The 16179-nt window shown below is 44.6% G+C and overlaps 1 long non-coding RNA gene across 1 annotated transcript; it reads left to right on the forward strand.

The window, feature by feature from the left end:
* Positions 1 to 10930: 10930 nt before the first annotated feature.
* On the forward strand, positions 10931 to 15327 carry LOC117879522. Its single transcript, XR_004646291.1, has 3 exons — positions 10931 to 11339; positions 11500 to 11643; positions 15105 to 15327. It is a non-coding gene; the product is annotated as an uncharacterized LOC117879522 (long non-coding RNA).
* The last annotated feature ends 852 nt before the right edge of the window (positions 15328 to 16179 follow it).

Genomic DNA, 16179 nt, shown 5'->3' on the forward strand with positions numbered 1-16179 from the left:
GCCACTTCATCCATTGTTCCCCTCCATATAAAGATGTCAGAGGTCAAGAAGTGTAGCCACAAAAAAGGCAAACCTTTAAAATACAGCCGCTAGAGAGTACTGGTTAAGCTATTTAGATCATTGTGTGGATTGACATGTATAAGTGATCTGAAAAAATACCCAGAAGAGTTTTGAATGCAAAGTGTCATATGGATTTCCAAGATATGTTGACCAGATAGGAGAATTTTAGAAGGTTTTAAATATTGAATCTGACTGTTACTCATTTAGCTTGCAGTAGTACAAGAAGCCCCAAGTAGGTCTGAGGCCCCATTAGGCCGGGCTCTGTACAAACACACACAATGACACAGTCCCACTCCAAGAAGTTACCTGTCTGAGGTTCTAAAGTCAGGTCTGCTAGATGGGGCTGGCGGGGCTGTACCCAGGCACAGGGGTTCATGGCAGTGGATCCAATTTGCATGCAATAATGGAGAAAAAAGGAAATTTGTGCCAACCTAGGGGCTAGTAAGACTGACACAGGGGAGACCTGGCTTGGAATTCTGATCTAGTCTGTCCAAGGCCAGAAGGGCTTTGTGCTGCACAGGTAGCACATAGTTCAACAGCAACCCAGCCCTGATTGCCCTGGGAAGGTAAGAAGCAATAGCAAAATCCAAAGGGAGGCCTCACCTAGAAGGATGGTGGCAGCCCACAATGGGCCTGATTCACCTCTCATTTATACTGGTGTAATTCAGGAGAACCTCCCATTGTGGTCAATAGAATTACACAGATGTAAAATCAGTATATGTGAGAGGACAGTCTGGCACAAAAACTTGAAGGAAAAATAATGTGTGGGTGCGGGGGTGGGAGATTAGGAATATTTGGGGCTCTGACAGAGATGTTGAGGACTCTCAGTGGAAAAAAAAGAGGGAGTATTGAAAATGCATATTAGCAGAGGTCCTTTGTGCGGATTCTGGGGTGCTGTGGTACTAGTCTGTCTTGCAAGTGCCACTGGTAGCAAGACCCATTCTCCTCCCCAACTAATATGGAACATGGCCCTCCCAGGGACAGAATTCCTTCTGAGCAGGAGGAAATGAGCAGCCGCAAGTTGTGTCTTAGCAGATATGCCACAATGCCCTCTATTGACCCGTTACTGCTCAGTGGATTCATCACAGGCCATTAAAATTAGCTTTTCTGACAAGACTGGTTACTCCACAGCTAGAAAAGATCAATTGGATTTTTTTTGTAAATCTTGCCACTTAGCTGCTTTAGCCGCATGAATTGTATGAGACTGGATCTCAGAATCTCCTCACTCTGTAATGCTAGTCCACCGTGCTTCTCTCTTTGTCTAATCAAAGGGGACCCTTTCTTTTGCTCCATCTGCTATCCTCTTTCTTTTTCTGCTTCTAGATAGAGCAGACAAAATAGATGACTATGTACTATTCCTTGTTCGACTGCAAGGCTGTGGACAATCCATTCATTCATCCACCATGGATAGCCAATGTCAACCAGGTAGGAATTGGGGTGAAATGCAGATGGGGTTATGTCCATCCAAAGGAGTTTTAAAACACGTATTTCAGCCCATGCTAAAAAGTGCAGATGCTGGTACATGCTCATCGCCTGGAAGAGGAGGGAAGGTTTGCTGGGAAGGGCAGTGTGGTATAGTGGATGCAACCCTGGACTGGGAGTGACATGAAGGTTCTATCCCTGGCTCTGATGAATGATCTGTGTGTGATCTTAGGCAAGTCACTTCACCTCTGTTTTTTCTTCCACTCTTTGTCTGTCTTGTCTATTTAGAGTGTAAGCTCTTCAGGGCAGGGACTATCTCATACTAAGTGATTGTACAGTGCCTAGCACAGTGGGACCCCAATTTCAGTTGGGGCCTGCAGATGCTACTGTAATACAAATAATAATAAACTAAAGAAACAGGAATTGAAGGTGGGGGGCAGAGGAGAAGTAGGTGGTAGAAGGAGTTTCTCTGTCCCTTGTTGCTATAAAAATGCTGTAGACTAGTAGGCTTCTACTTTTTATATGCTCATAGTGGTACAGTGACTTAATGAGTCATCTTGAAGCATGGATATGTCAAAATAGTGAAAGAAAATCTGTAGTTAGAATACCAGCCCTGCTTGGTGCTATAAGGAAATTCCCAGCCTGTGAAGTCTGAGTGGGATTGGCTTCAATTTTCATTTTAGAACTAGATGACACTAATTGCTTTTGCAGAGAATAGTTTTCTTAGCAGCATATGGAAGAAGCTTGCAAGAGATGCCTACTAGCAGCTAACGGTGGTTATTGCATTAGATTAGGAATTTTCTACTGTGAAATATGTAGTGGTGGTATGCAGACAGGTCTATCTGAGAGTGATTTAGTTCAGAAGACTTGTACTTAGGGTCTGATCTAAAGTTCTTAGAAGTCAATGAAAAGATGCCCATGCACATCTGTGTACACACATAACACGTACCCAGTGCTACAATGAGAGCCATTACTTTCCTGCAAGAGAGTAGTTGCTGGTTAAATGGAAGTGCTAGTCAGAAGAGATTTATATGGTATAGATGAAAGTATGAGGATTTTCCACACAGTATGATCGTCATGACTTTTGTGATGTAGGCTCCTCAAAGGATATTTTCTCATAATTGAAGCACGTTTCTTTGAAATGCCTGTCCTTTTTATATCATTCAGATATTGTGGTCCTCCAAATACAGACCCCAATGTGCAGAAGAACTGCTGTGGTTCTGTTATATGATGGCCTTTTGTGCTCCACCAGGATCACACTAGGTATACATAGTGATCACTCCCCCGCTGCGAAGTAGAATATAGAACTATTCTGCGAGAACTTCTCCTCATACTAGCTATTTTTCAGATTCTCCTTGCAATATTTGTTTTACTGTATTGAAAGCCCATTAGTAGGGATGTGCAAAACAATCATAACACTGTACTGGAACCCATAGCATACTGCATACACTCATTTGTTAAAAAGTATTGGATCACTTCAACTTTTTTCAGGTTAAAATCAACTGAATATCAGAATTAGGACCAAAGCCCATTGAAGTCAGTGGGAAGATTCCCATTGTTTTGCCTTCATTTGATTTTGAACTGTGGCTCATGTGAAGAGAGGGGAAACCTCACCCTGATGGGTCCACGCTCACCCAGTTGACAGCTCTGTTCATAGCCCAGAAATGTCTTTGGTCTGTGATAGTCTATTCAGTCTCCCATCGCAGATATCACTCAGTTGGCAAGGTCCCTTCACTAGGAAATTGGATGATGAAGGGCACAACCTATTCCCATGTCCTACCCTAGTTTGCAGCTCAATGCCCTGATCCTGCAATCTGCTTTAAATCAGGATCCCCCTGCACCAATGCAAAGACAGCCAGGGGTCCACCCCCATAGAGCTGCCTAAAGAGAGGGCCGGCGAAACCCATTTGGTGACCTAGGCAGCTGCCTAGGGCGCTACAATTTGGGGGGCGGTATTTCGGGGGCGGGACCTTCTACCGCCTCTGTGGGGGTGGCATTTCGGGGTGGGACCTTCCGCCACCTAGGGCGACAGAAAAGCTGGCGGCGCTTCTGCCTAAAAGTCAGGGCTTAAGGCCCCAGTCCTCCAAATGAATCCACACAGATCCAGCTGAAGGACTGGAGACTGATCCTGCAAAGCATTTTGCATGTGAGTAACTTTATGCATGTCAGTAGTCCCATTGAGTTGAGCAGCATTGCTTACATACAAAATTGTTTGCAAGATTGGAACACAAGATCCTGATCCTGTAAATTGCATTATGTGGGCAGAGCCCTGTTGACTCTAGTGTGGCTCTGTGGGACACAGGCTTCCACCTGCATGGAGCAGTTTGCAAGACTGGGACCTTGGTTTGTAAGCTTTTGTGTTTACAGAGTGCTGAGCACAACAGGCCCACAATCATGATGGGGGCTTTTAGTGCTAATATAAATGATATTTACTATCATTATTATTATGCTGAAGTGCAAAGCAGCTATTTATAGGGTTACCATTCGTCCGGATTCCCCTGGACATGTCCGGCTTTTTGAGCTAAAAATAGTGTCCGGGAGGAATTTGTAAATGTCCGGACTCCCCCCCCACCCCATGCAGAGCGCCCATGGCTAACAGGGCAGCCGGCCAGATGGTGCCACTTACATGGGGCTCCGACAGCCAGAGAGAGCCCCTCCTCCGCTTCCCCTGCAGCAGAGATCACTCCCTCCCTGCATTCGCAGATCGCCTCCGGCAGTCTGGAGCTCCTTCCCCGCTCCTCCTCTCCTGCTGCCCAGCGTGCCAGGACGAGCGACAGGGTAAGGGGGCCAGGGGGTCGGAGAAGGGGCAGGGAGGTTCTGGAGGGGGCAGTCAAGAGACGGGGGGGGGTCGGGAGTTCGGGGGGGGCTTTATGGGGGGTGTGTGGATAAGGTTTTGGGCAGTCAGGGTACAGGTAGGGGGTGGGGTTCTGGAGGGCAGTTAGGAGCAGGGGTCCCAGGAGGGGGCAGTCAGGGGACAAGGAGCGGGGTGGGGGTTGGGGGTTCTGAGGGGGGCGGGAAGTGGGAGGGAGTGAAAGGGGCGGGGCTAGGGCGGGGCTCCTCCTGTCCTCTTTTTTGCTTGCTGAAATATGGTAACCCTAGCTATTTAGTGCCTTGAAGGAAGTTTATTTAAATCTGAATAGCAGGGACCAGTGTTGAACATTCAGTACTATTCCTAATGCAAGGACGTACATCTGAAACAAAGAATGTAGGTCACACTTACAGGATGGAGGACTATATCCTGGAAAGCAGTGACTGTGAAAAGGACTTGGCAATTATGGTGGATAACCAGCCGAATAAGAGCTCCTAGTATGATGCTGTGACTAGTGCTCATGCAGTTCTTGGATGTATACACATGGGATTATTGAGTAGGAGTAAGGAGGTGGTATTACCTCTGCAGACAGCATTAATCAGACCTTCTGGAATATGTGTCCAGTTCTGGAGTCCACACTTGAAAATGATACTTCACTTCCGTGCCCTGACCCCTACTCCTTGGAATGTCGATGATACGGTACAATGTGTTACAGTGCAATCAGATGACTTCTCTTCTGGTATTCTACACAGCTCCCATGATGACTTAATGAAACAAAACATAAGCCCCGCACCTATTGGCCAAGCGACTGACATTTTCTATTAGTTCACCTAATAGAACTTGCAGGACATTTTGCTTACAGCATCTTCCCAGTTTGCCCAATTATTAGAGTTCCTGGAAGCTCTAATGACATTTCTCACGATTGTCTTTTTCACCTCAGGTGAAAGTGTTTAGCTTCTGTGGCTTGACTGAAAAATTGAAGAATATAGTACTTATTATTTTGTAAACATTGTATAATAAATCTCACCATAGACTGGTTTAGAAACTGCAAATGAATAATTTATTTAAATTAAGACCAGGGTGGTTTGTTTAGATACAAGCTAAGAACTGACTCAAAGCTTTTGCTAATGGTCAAATTAAACCTTAAAAAAAAAAAAGTATATTGAGATTTGAAGAGTTTTCCCTATCCTACCTAATTCCTCCATTAATTTACATTTTTTTGCACCACTGCATTTTCTGCTTCGACAGCAGTTCGGCGGCAGGTCCTTCGCTCCTAGAGGGAGTGAGGGACCTGCTGCCCCCGAATTGCCGCACATGCCGCCCCTCTCCCTTGGCCGCCCCAAGCACCTGCTTGTTAAGCTGGTGCCTGGAGCCGGTCCTGGCCTCTGTTATGTTCTGGTCTGGATCTTCTAAAATACTACATCAGAGGCTGTGGTCAAAGGTTGCTTTCCTTCTATTTCAGGTCCTAGTATGGCTGCCACTAACATCACTTAATATATTTATCCTCACAACTCCCCTGTGATGTAAGAAAATGCTATTACTTTCCCATTTTTTCAGAGAAATTAAGTGACTTGCCCAAGGTGACACAAGAAGTCTGTGGTGTAAAAAAGAATTGAATCCAGCTCTCTGGCAGGTCTGGTTAGTGCACTAACCACTGGACTGTTTTTCCTACAAAGCACCCACTAAAATCCAGAAAAGACAAAAGAATGCAATGCCATTTCACTGAAAGAATACTGGAAAAGGTGAAGGAGATAAGGAAATACTAGTTCTTTCCTCCTGACAGCACTGGGGGGAAATCAAATGTTTCTGTATTGGTAATAACATTTTGATAAGGTGTGTATTCGCCTGGGAATCACTTGTCTCTGTAGCAATGTCTGGAGAATGCAGGATTTTTTCGGTTTCAGTGGAAGGTAAGAAAATATGTGCTTTGTTCTGCTGAGAAACAAGGATCCTTTCTTTTATCTCCTTTATCTTTCATCTCCAGTAGCAGCCATTAAGCTGATCAGGGCAGTTTTTCAGTGTTAGGGTTTAAAAGGAAAGAGTAATGCTGTCACAACAGAGATCGAGAGTCTGAAAACACGTAGCAAGTCTTACTACCAGATACCTTACACTGGGCATTAGAGTGCCATGTGATAGTGTGTTAGCTGCACACAGATTGCATGTCACTCTGGAGCAGCTGTAAAACATCTAGTAAAACTAATGTTTCTCTCTCTAAAGCATGTTGAACATTTTAAGGCATAAATGCCCATTGATTTGGGTTGTTGAAATGTCTGGGTGTCTAACTTAGATAGTTTGGGCCTGATTTTCAGAAGCATTGGCAAGTTCAGTTGACTTTGTTGTTTGAGTGCTCAGGACCTCTGAAAATGAGGCCCATGGTTTCTCCAGTTGGATACCCAAAAAAACAAGGTGCCCAGAAATCAGAAGCTGCTTTTTAAAATTTAGGCCCAATTATTAAGTAATAGTTCAGTGCAAGCTATTATCACGTTTGGTCCAAAGATTTCAAAGCAATATGCATGAATGAATTTAGGACATTAGTTTCCAAACATCTAAAATAACATACTGGCCCCAGGGGAGTTTTGCGAGTGACTTCAGTGGGCCAGAACCTCACCCCTAGTTTGGATCTTAGATAGTAATTTATAAAGAATATCTCTATGTTAAAAATTCTACACCCCTTAGGTAGCTCTGAGCCACATGTTACCAACTGGGTTATGTTGTGGTGTTGCTAGTTCTTTTTGCACTGACTAAATTGCTTTTTGTAATACATTGCTTTTTAGCACACTGAAATTGTGGGCTTCTGGGTTTTTCCTGAATCCCCCATCTTTAGCCTTGCTTGTCCTTTATAATATTATACACTAAAGAAGAGCTGATTGCAAAATAGTCTATTTTCCCCCTTTGCTTTGCAGGATCTCCAATCTAAAATATTTCACAATCATTCCCATATATAAAATATTCCGCCTTTGTAAACTATTCCATTTTCCCCCTCTCAAGACAGCATTGGCAGGGGGCAGCTCCTGCTATGACATTAGTAGTTCAGAGTCTGAGGTTCAACTTTCTACTAGAGAGCTGCAGAGAACCCCCAGAATAATAAAATAGCATTGCTTGTGCTTCATGAAAACAGGGTTTCTTTTTTCCCCAGATAACATTACTTTCTCTTTTCTTGTGCAGTTGTTCTGATGTACTCAATATACAGAATACACAATAATGTCTTATCCTCTTTTAAACATCTATTAACCTTAAAAAGTCCCTTTCTGTAAGTTAAAGCAAAATAAATTTGACCGCATCCTCAGAGGATGGTTTGCCAAGTGATGCCCTAAACTCCTCTATAAACGGATTATCAACCAGACTGAAGCAGACTGTGGAAATCTTTGTTGCTTTCTGAGAAATATACATTGAAAATGATTGTTTCCCCTTTATATAACCTACTAGACATACAATATTGCTGCAAATTTTATACTGGAACTAACTCTGTGCATATATTTATAGAGGGGGAGGTTTGTTTTAGGGTTTTTGCTTATAACATCTAATCAATTTTTTCTTTTTACTAAAAATATACAGTTTGAAGTAGAGATGTGAGAAATTATCTAGGAAGAGTTCACGTTTTTAAACCAATGTGCTTTAACTGCATTCACCTTTTTGGTCTGTTTTCAGTGACTATTCTAACCAAAAAAATTCACTGTCAGGAATATTTACCAAATTCTAAATAAATATGGAAGACTATGCACCAAATATTGGAGACTATGCACAGACAGTGAATATCTGGTCCATGACTATGAATACTCACACCAGAAAGCTGATTCTAACAGTTACACATACTAATCAGAGCACAGATAGAAACAAGGCTACCTAAAAGATTAAATTTTGAATCGTGAATACTCACAATTAGTTGCTTGCATGAAATCTACAGGTCACAAATTATTCACAGAAGTTATTCAGCAAATCAGTTTGAACAGTGAATAAATCCTAAAAGATATTGATCTGTGCAAAGACAGAAAAAATGTAACTTTTTGGAATTGATCATAAATTATTTGCCCAGCTCTAGCTAGCAGCAACAACCACCCTGGGAATGTCTATAGTGTTTCACAAGATAGGAACAGGAATGCCACATCACTGTTAGTGAATTTTGCAAAGTAAATAGCAAAATATTTCTTCCCATATCAGTTGGGGGAGTGACAGACTATTTCGCAGGGAAATTGACATATATCGTCTTTAGCAACAGCACCTTTTGCAGTCATGCACTGAACATCACAAACCCCAGTGCTTCTAATTTGAGTTGGCATCAGCTGAAGGAGAGTGGAAGCTTTTCCAGGACATTGGTAATATTTCTTGTTTGTTACAATTAGTGATGTGAGATCTGCAACTTCCATCTGCACAGTGCAGTGAGACCAGAGGGCACCTCAGGTTAATGACTTGAAAGGCAAGCAGGTTAATGACTTGAAAGGCAATCCAACACACTTCAGTTGGCTGACCCAGAGGTGTAGGTGAAAAGCTTTCATAAATGGTTCAGTATAAAGAAACAAAGGTCTGTAAATTCAGAGTGAGAACAGAGTTTTTATTGGCGGGGCAATATTAGGCATAGGCAGTTGTCGAGGGCACCACATCTAAGGAAGTATATTAGTATTGGGCGTGACATATTCACTCACTAAGATCACTGCTATATTATTCTTCTCTCTCCCTGTAGAGGAGTCAGCTCACATTTGCCTCTGCACGCAATTGAGCAAACTTGGACTGTCTTTTTGAAGGAGGAAATGATGTAGACAGGGAACAGGATGGGTTGCTAAGATGGATAGGATGAAGGGAGGCAGGGAGCTGTTGAGGGGATGCCACATCCCATCTCGTTTAGGCTTAGAATCCATGTAGAACAGTAAGTAGATGATGTCAAAACCAACAGCTTCAAATCATGAGATGACCCACTAAGAGAAAAACATGAGACATTATCAGCAGTGCAATCCTGTGAAAGCTGTGAATGTCTTGAGCAAAGCCATGAATAAGGCTATGATTTTGTCACGGATATTTTTTGGTAAAAGTCATGCACAGGTCATGGGCAATGAACAAAAATTCGCGGAAGCCCGTGACCTGTCCCTGACTTTCATTAAAAGTATCTCTGACAAAAGGGGTAGGAGGGGTCAGCACCCACTGCTGCTGGGGCTCCTGGTCCCCCACCACTGCACTGTGTGGGAACTCCGGGGTCCCCCTGCCGGTGGAGCTGGGCTACTGTGACATCCCCTCACTCTCAGGGGCAGCTGGGAGCTGCAGGGTCCCCCGGCTGTGGCCAGCGGCTGGGCAGCAGCAGGGAATCTCCGCTGCCTGTCGGCTGAACAGCTACAAGGGGGTCCCCCTGCTGCCCGCTGCAGCTGGACAGCTGCGGTGGAGTCCCCACTGCCTGCAGTGGCTGGTGAGCTGCGGGGTCCCCCCACCGAGCGGGAGCTGGAAGCTGTGGGGATGGGGCTGCCTGGGAGCTCCAGCCCTGGGGCAGAAAATGTCACGGAGGTCAGTGGAAGTCACAGATTCAGTGACCTCCGTGACATAATTGTAGCCTTAGCCATGATCACTCTGGGGTAGATTACACAATAATCAAGGGAGGGAACACCCAATCAGTGTTCAATAAGGATATGAACTAGTGGGTTCCAGACTTGGATGTAAGAGTTCTACCTATGACATATTGCCCCTACATAATCATGATGGCCTCCATAGGTGCTGGAACTAGGGGTGCTGGGGTTGCTGCTGCACCCCCTGACTTGAAGTGGTTTACATCATATACAGGGTTTACAGTTTGGTTCAATGGCTCAGCACCCCCACTATAAAAATTGTTCTAGCACCCCTAATGGCCTCAGCTTCTTAGGAATCTCTTCCACAAATGCAGAACACTGTGGTGTAAGCCAGAGCGAAGTATAAAGGGTCAGTCTCAGACCTGCTAATATCAGGGCATTGTTTAAAAAAAGAACACTTTAAATATAACTAATTTGCCCATTCTCTCCAGTGCTTTGCAATGTGTGCTGCACACTAGCTGGTTGTTTCTTTGCACTCCAGAGGTGACTACATTAGTGTTGCTGGCTGACTGGCTGGATAGATAGATAGATAGATAGATAGATATAGATATAGCTTGTATTGTGATTTGAGAACCTTCAGAATGAAAGATGCAATAGACATGTAGATTATTATTAATAGCAGTAAATAGTTCTATTTCCTACATTTGTATGTACGCTGTTTGCTTACATTGGTCTGATAAGATGTTGTGTTGAGATATTCCAGTAGCAGCTACAGAGCACCACCCACTGTATACCAGATAGTCACTATCTAGCCAGTGTATTGCATAACCCAGATGTCTTGTATTTTGGGGACGGAGAGGAGCCTTTATAGGCAAGTGGAGAAAAGCAGTGAGCAGGTAATTAGAAGGTGCCATGAAGCAAGTCCAGTCTTCATGGCATTCCATAAACTGATTACTGTTCCCAAACTGGGGCTACAGTCAACTTAAAACCAGTCCTTCTTGTTATTGTGCAGGTGCGTGAAGGTTCCTGGACCATATGGTTTGCTACTGCAATGGGTCTTATTCTTTATTCAGGACATGATCCTGTAACTGAATATCAGTTAATAACTTTTCATAATAATTCTGCTTGTATCAACTTCTAGGTACAGAGGGAAGCCAGGCACAAAGCTCCTTCTTTGTCATACTTCAGCTGTGCCTCTGGAACACCTGCAGAGAAAAGGGTCTCTGTAACAGACCTCACGGTAATAACCACATCCTGGGTCCACTTATTGACATCTGCAGGTTCAAAAAGTGAAGAGGCCAGGGGGTGGATCCAATTTTTTCCCCCCAGAGGACTGTGTCTGCCATTTTAAAGACAAGCTAGCAAGGAGCTGAAAAGCCTTTCAAAAGATTTTGTCAAAAGCCTTTCGTGTGAGGACTGAGCACAGAATCAGCAAAATTAGGTCTAATGTGACAGGAGAACAACCAATCCTATTTAGTGTTCCTTGCCCATCAGCCTACACTGCAAATAGTAGTACACCTGGAGGCATGAGCAGATGCTGAAAGCGTAAAGGACACTAAAGGGTAAGTGACAGTTACACTTGTGTCTGGAGCAGGAAAGATGTGTCTGGGGTGGGGTTTGGATGGGGAGAGGTAGGTTATTGTGGTGGGATACTGTGAGTAAGATGTTTCTGAAATGATTTCAGTGAGATTATTCATACAGAATTATCCCATTGTGCAATAGAGCTAAACCCAGAGGATGATGCTGACTGGAAAACCAACTGTCCCATAAGGCCAGGGATTGGAGGTTGCTCTGGGCGATGGAGAATGTTGAATTGAAATGTGAACTGGGGACTGTGTTTGGGATTACCTCATGATGACATTTGAAGTAAGGAATTTCCAGGCATTTTTCTCATTCGCTCTGTGTTTGTGCTAGAGTTGAGGGAAGTACATAGGTAGGATCCTCAGCATCTATGGATCTGTGTGGATTTGGAACTATATAAAATGAGAGAGGCCACAGATTAGCCCCTATATATGGCAGACAGTCTGGGTTTGATGGGTCCAAACTTCTGTGGAGAAGGGCTCTGTCAGGCATCGGAATGTTCTACAAAGACAAATATCATTTTAAAGTTCAGACCTCAGTTACTGCTACCTCTTCCTCTCTGACCTCCCTGATACCCAGATTGCCCTTTCTTCCAAGCCATACAAACCCAACTGCCAAGATGACCTCCCTTGCCTGTCAGTCTAACCATGTCCCCTTCATTACTCTGTTCCACCTCACTTATCTGCTCCTATCTCACAAGGGCATCCTGCCCTTTTCTGCTCTGTCAATGAGGCCAACCTCGACCACCCATTTGTTCATCTCTCTCACAAAAGTGTCTTCACTTCCTTCCACACCACCCCCTATGCTTGGAATAACCTCACTGAACTGACCAGTAAGAGCACTACCCATGTGTCCTTCATATCCCTCCTCAGGACCCATCCAGTTGTGCAGATACTTAACCTGTGTGAATGTGAGATCTTGTTTCTGCTGCCCTTCTTCTCTCTGCACACCCTTTGATTTCCCCTCAATTGTTGCATCTTGTCTTAAATTAGACCTTTAAATTTCTTGCAGTAGGTTATTATGGTGGGATATTGTATGTCGGACATGTGTGGAATGATTCCCAGTCAGATTGTTTGTTGTGCTTCCTATATGTTTTTAAAGTGGGGCCCCAGTCCTGACTATGATCTTTGGGAGCTACCATAATAAAAATAAATAAACTCAGTTGTAGCAAATCAGGGAATTCTATACATGATTCCATTTAATCTCACAAGATACATATTAAAGTTCAGTTATTCCCCACCTCTCTACAAACAAAAGCCTAGAAGATATAACATTATAATGCCACCCACCCGGATTAGTGGCCGGGAGACTTGATTGGATCTGCGGGGTGTGCCAGACAGCTTTAGACTGAAAGGCAGAGTGTACGCAAGGGTGGGCCCCCTAGCACTCTGCTGCCCATAAGCCAGCAAGAGAGAGAGCAATGGGAATCGACTAGCTCCTTGCTTCCCACAGTAGGTAATTTAAACCCTTGATGGGGGTTTCCAAGCCTCTTGCCCCACTTTAGCTGAACCTACTCTCCAGCCCTGTAGCTATCTGTGTTTAGGATGCTGTGGGTCTGATGGATCCTCTATTTCAGGGTCAGAAGGAATTTTTCCCCGTCAGGGCCAAGTTGGCTGAGGCCTGGTTGGTTTTTTTGCCCTCCTCATAGGATCATGGAGACAGAGTAAGTTAAATAGGAAAAGGACTTAGAAATGTAATATTAGGATATATGAACACTTAGATTGTTGCAATTTGCAGCTGGTGTCCAGTGCAGGAAAGAAACCAAAAGGGCCAGTCCCCAGAAACAAGACACCTGGGATTTTGCTGGTGCTCCACTGGCCTTTGAGAAAAGGGGAGACCTGAACTGCAGACCGAGAAACCTTTTTAGTACCTTCTGTCCCCTTCATGGGGGGCGGGGGGAAGCAAGAGGTTTCAGCAGAGCAAGCTGAACCCTAGGGATAGGCAGTGGAGCGTCACCCTTGAGTTATCAACTGTGACAGGTTGTACTAGACCCTGAGACCCCCCTGCTGGAGTCCTCATGGTCCTACCACACCCTATCCCAGAAAGAAGCAGTGGAGGTGAGTCCTTCAAGTGGCCTAGAGAGGCTGCATGGGAAACATCCAATCAGGGACAGGCTGCAGGGAAGCAGCGAATCCAGGAGCTGCAGTAATTGAGCAGAGTCAGTTGCTACTGGGGGTCAGAGGAGTGAGGATGGTGTTCCTAGTTGGCTGAAGGAACTATAATGCCTTGGACAGAGCAGTTGCTGGCAGGTACTGGGAGAGGAAGAGGGAGCTCCTGGCTGGTTGCTGGGACTTGGTAGCTGTAAGCTCTAAGGTAAGGGTGAAGAAGGTGAAGGGGCTATTGGGAAGTTGCCCAGAGAATCATAGCAGCATTATGAGCAGTTGAAAGAGACACAGTGGCATGTGGCTGCTATTCATAGGGTTCCTGGGTCGGGACCTTGGGTCAGGACCCTGAGTCGTGGGGAAGCCCGGATCTCTCCACTGACTAGAGGTGGAATGGCCAAGGCTCTGAGTTAAGAGATTGAATACCCCGAAGAGCGTCAGTGATATTGGACTTTAATACACCCCTGGAAGGGACCTGAACTGTTTAGTGGCCAACCTGGAGAGTTGGGACCAGAAAGGCCCAGAGAAGGCAAAGACGTTCCCTCCAGGAAGGGAGCCCCAAGGGGCATGGCCCCCTACCAGGGCAGGATTGTTTAAAGACTGTGGGATTAAAGACTGAGCCTGAGGGAGGGCTCCAGGAAGAGACATTCCAGCCAAGGGGCACGGGGATAGGTCCCTGTTGGACTGTTTACACTAGAAGGGGATTGTTTTGTGGTGTGTTACACATATGGACTGTATGTGACTTGGGTGGAGGGCTGAGTCACGGAAGACCTACCACAGTTAGAGAGAGTGTAGGCACACACACTCAGCCAAGGGGGCACCTGTGAGAGGTGAGTGCCACCCTGTTACATCGACAATATGATGGGAACTCTGTAATCCCCGTGATTAAAATCCACCCTGCAATCTCACACACTTGTGTGCATTGATCAATTAAAATATTCCAATTTTAGAAAGTTTTTGAAGACTGATGGCTGTGTGGGTGTTTGGGGTCTATTATGGGGCCTGGCTGCCATGCAGTGCCCTCTGCTGGTCGAGTGTGACAGTGGCAGTGCTCCTTGCCTCAATTTCTCTTAACTTAGGTTTTGTCCCTCTCAGAGATTCACATGGGTCAACTCTCCAGCTGGGACACTCTGAGTTCAATCCCCTTTTGGGGTAATAAGTCCAAACAAATGAGGACCCAAATGAACAGAAGGTTCTTCTGGCCTTTGGGACTTCTCTGCAGTCAGCCCTCAGGGTCCTGTTTCCAGTCCCTGCTGGGTTACTTTGCAGTCTCTCTCTCTCTGGCTCTGGGATAGAGATCTGACTCCCAAGCTCCTTCCCCAGAGTCCCCTCACAATCTCCTATAGACCCTTGCTCAGGGCCTTCCACAGAAGCCTGCCTGCTCTATGGTTCCAATTTAAGTGTCTATTAAGCTATCACCTGACCCTCCTTAGTCCTGACCCCCTCAGGCTGGGAAGCAGCTAATTAATTATGGCACAGCTATGGCTGACCCCATTCCCCTTAAATAGGCCAGTCACCCTGTAATGGGATCAATTGACTTTTTGTATCAGGGAGCAGGAAAGAACTTCTGTCAGTCTCAGTTTGCGCTAGACTGTTCTTGTTGCCACAATGCATCATCTTGTTGTTTTTTGTTTATTGCAACAGATAACAAAAGGCAATGTTATTTGTACAGCCCCTAACACAATGCGATCCTGGTTCACGACTGGAGCTCCTAGGAGCTATGCAATATAAATAATATCTTACACTTCATTGGGAAAGGACCCAAGCTACATTACAAACTGTGGCTTTGATTCAGCCAAGGGGAGGCAGCGACTTAATGGAGGATCTCCTCAATAGAAAGCCTTCACCAGAACCAGGAAATGCAGAAGCCCATGGAAAGGTAAGAAACGATCTCCAGACATTGAAGAAGGTTTGGTTTGAGGAGCCCAGGAAGGTTCAGACAAATTCTTACTTAATCCAAATCAGTTTGCCTGCCTGACACATGAAAGGGTTGAGGAAAAAAGATTTGCCACTTCTCACCTTAGGACAGAAGGAGGGGTCTAACGCAGTGGTTCTCAACCTTTCCAGACTACTGTACCCCTTTCAGGAGCCTGATTTGTCTTGTGTACCCAAGTTTCGCCTCACTTAAACTACTTGCTTACAAATCAGACATAAAAATACAAAAAGTGTCACAGCACACTATCACTGAAAAATTGCTTCCTTTCTCATTTTTACCATATAATTATAAAATTGGTTTGAAATATAAATATTGTACTTACATTTCAGCGTATAGTATATAGAGTAGTATAAAACAAGTCATTGTCTGTATGAAATGTTTGTTTGTACTGACTTTGCTAGTGCTTTTTATCTAGCCTGCTGTAAAACTAGGCAGATATCTAAATGAGTTGATGTACTCTGGGTTGACAACCACTGCCTAAGGGATACTGTGCTCAAATTTGTGCTACGTAGTAACAAAAGCCAGATAATGGAGGTTAATGTTGATATTCTGACGTGAATTTATATTCTGTCTCAGCAAAAAGAACGAGAAGTACTTGTGGCACCTTAGCTTAGAGACTAACAAATTTATTTGGGCATAAGCTTGCGTGGGCTAAAACCTACTTCATCAGATGCATGCATGCAAAATACATTAGGAAGATATATATACACACACAGAGAACATGAAAAAATGGGGGTTGCCATACCAACTCTAACAAGATTAATCAATTAAGGTGGGCTATTA

Source organism: Trachemys scripta, chromosome 6 (genome assembly GCF_013100865.1).
Source record: "Trachemys scripta elegans isolate TJP31775 chromosome 6, CAS_Tse_1.0, whole genome shotgun sequence".
Taxonomy (NCBI): domain Eukaryota; kingdom Metazoa; phylum Chordata; order Testudines; family Emydidae; genus Trachemys; species Trachemys scripta.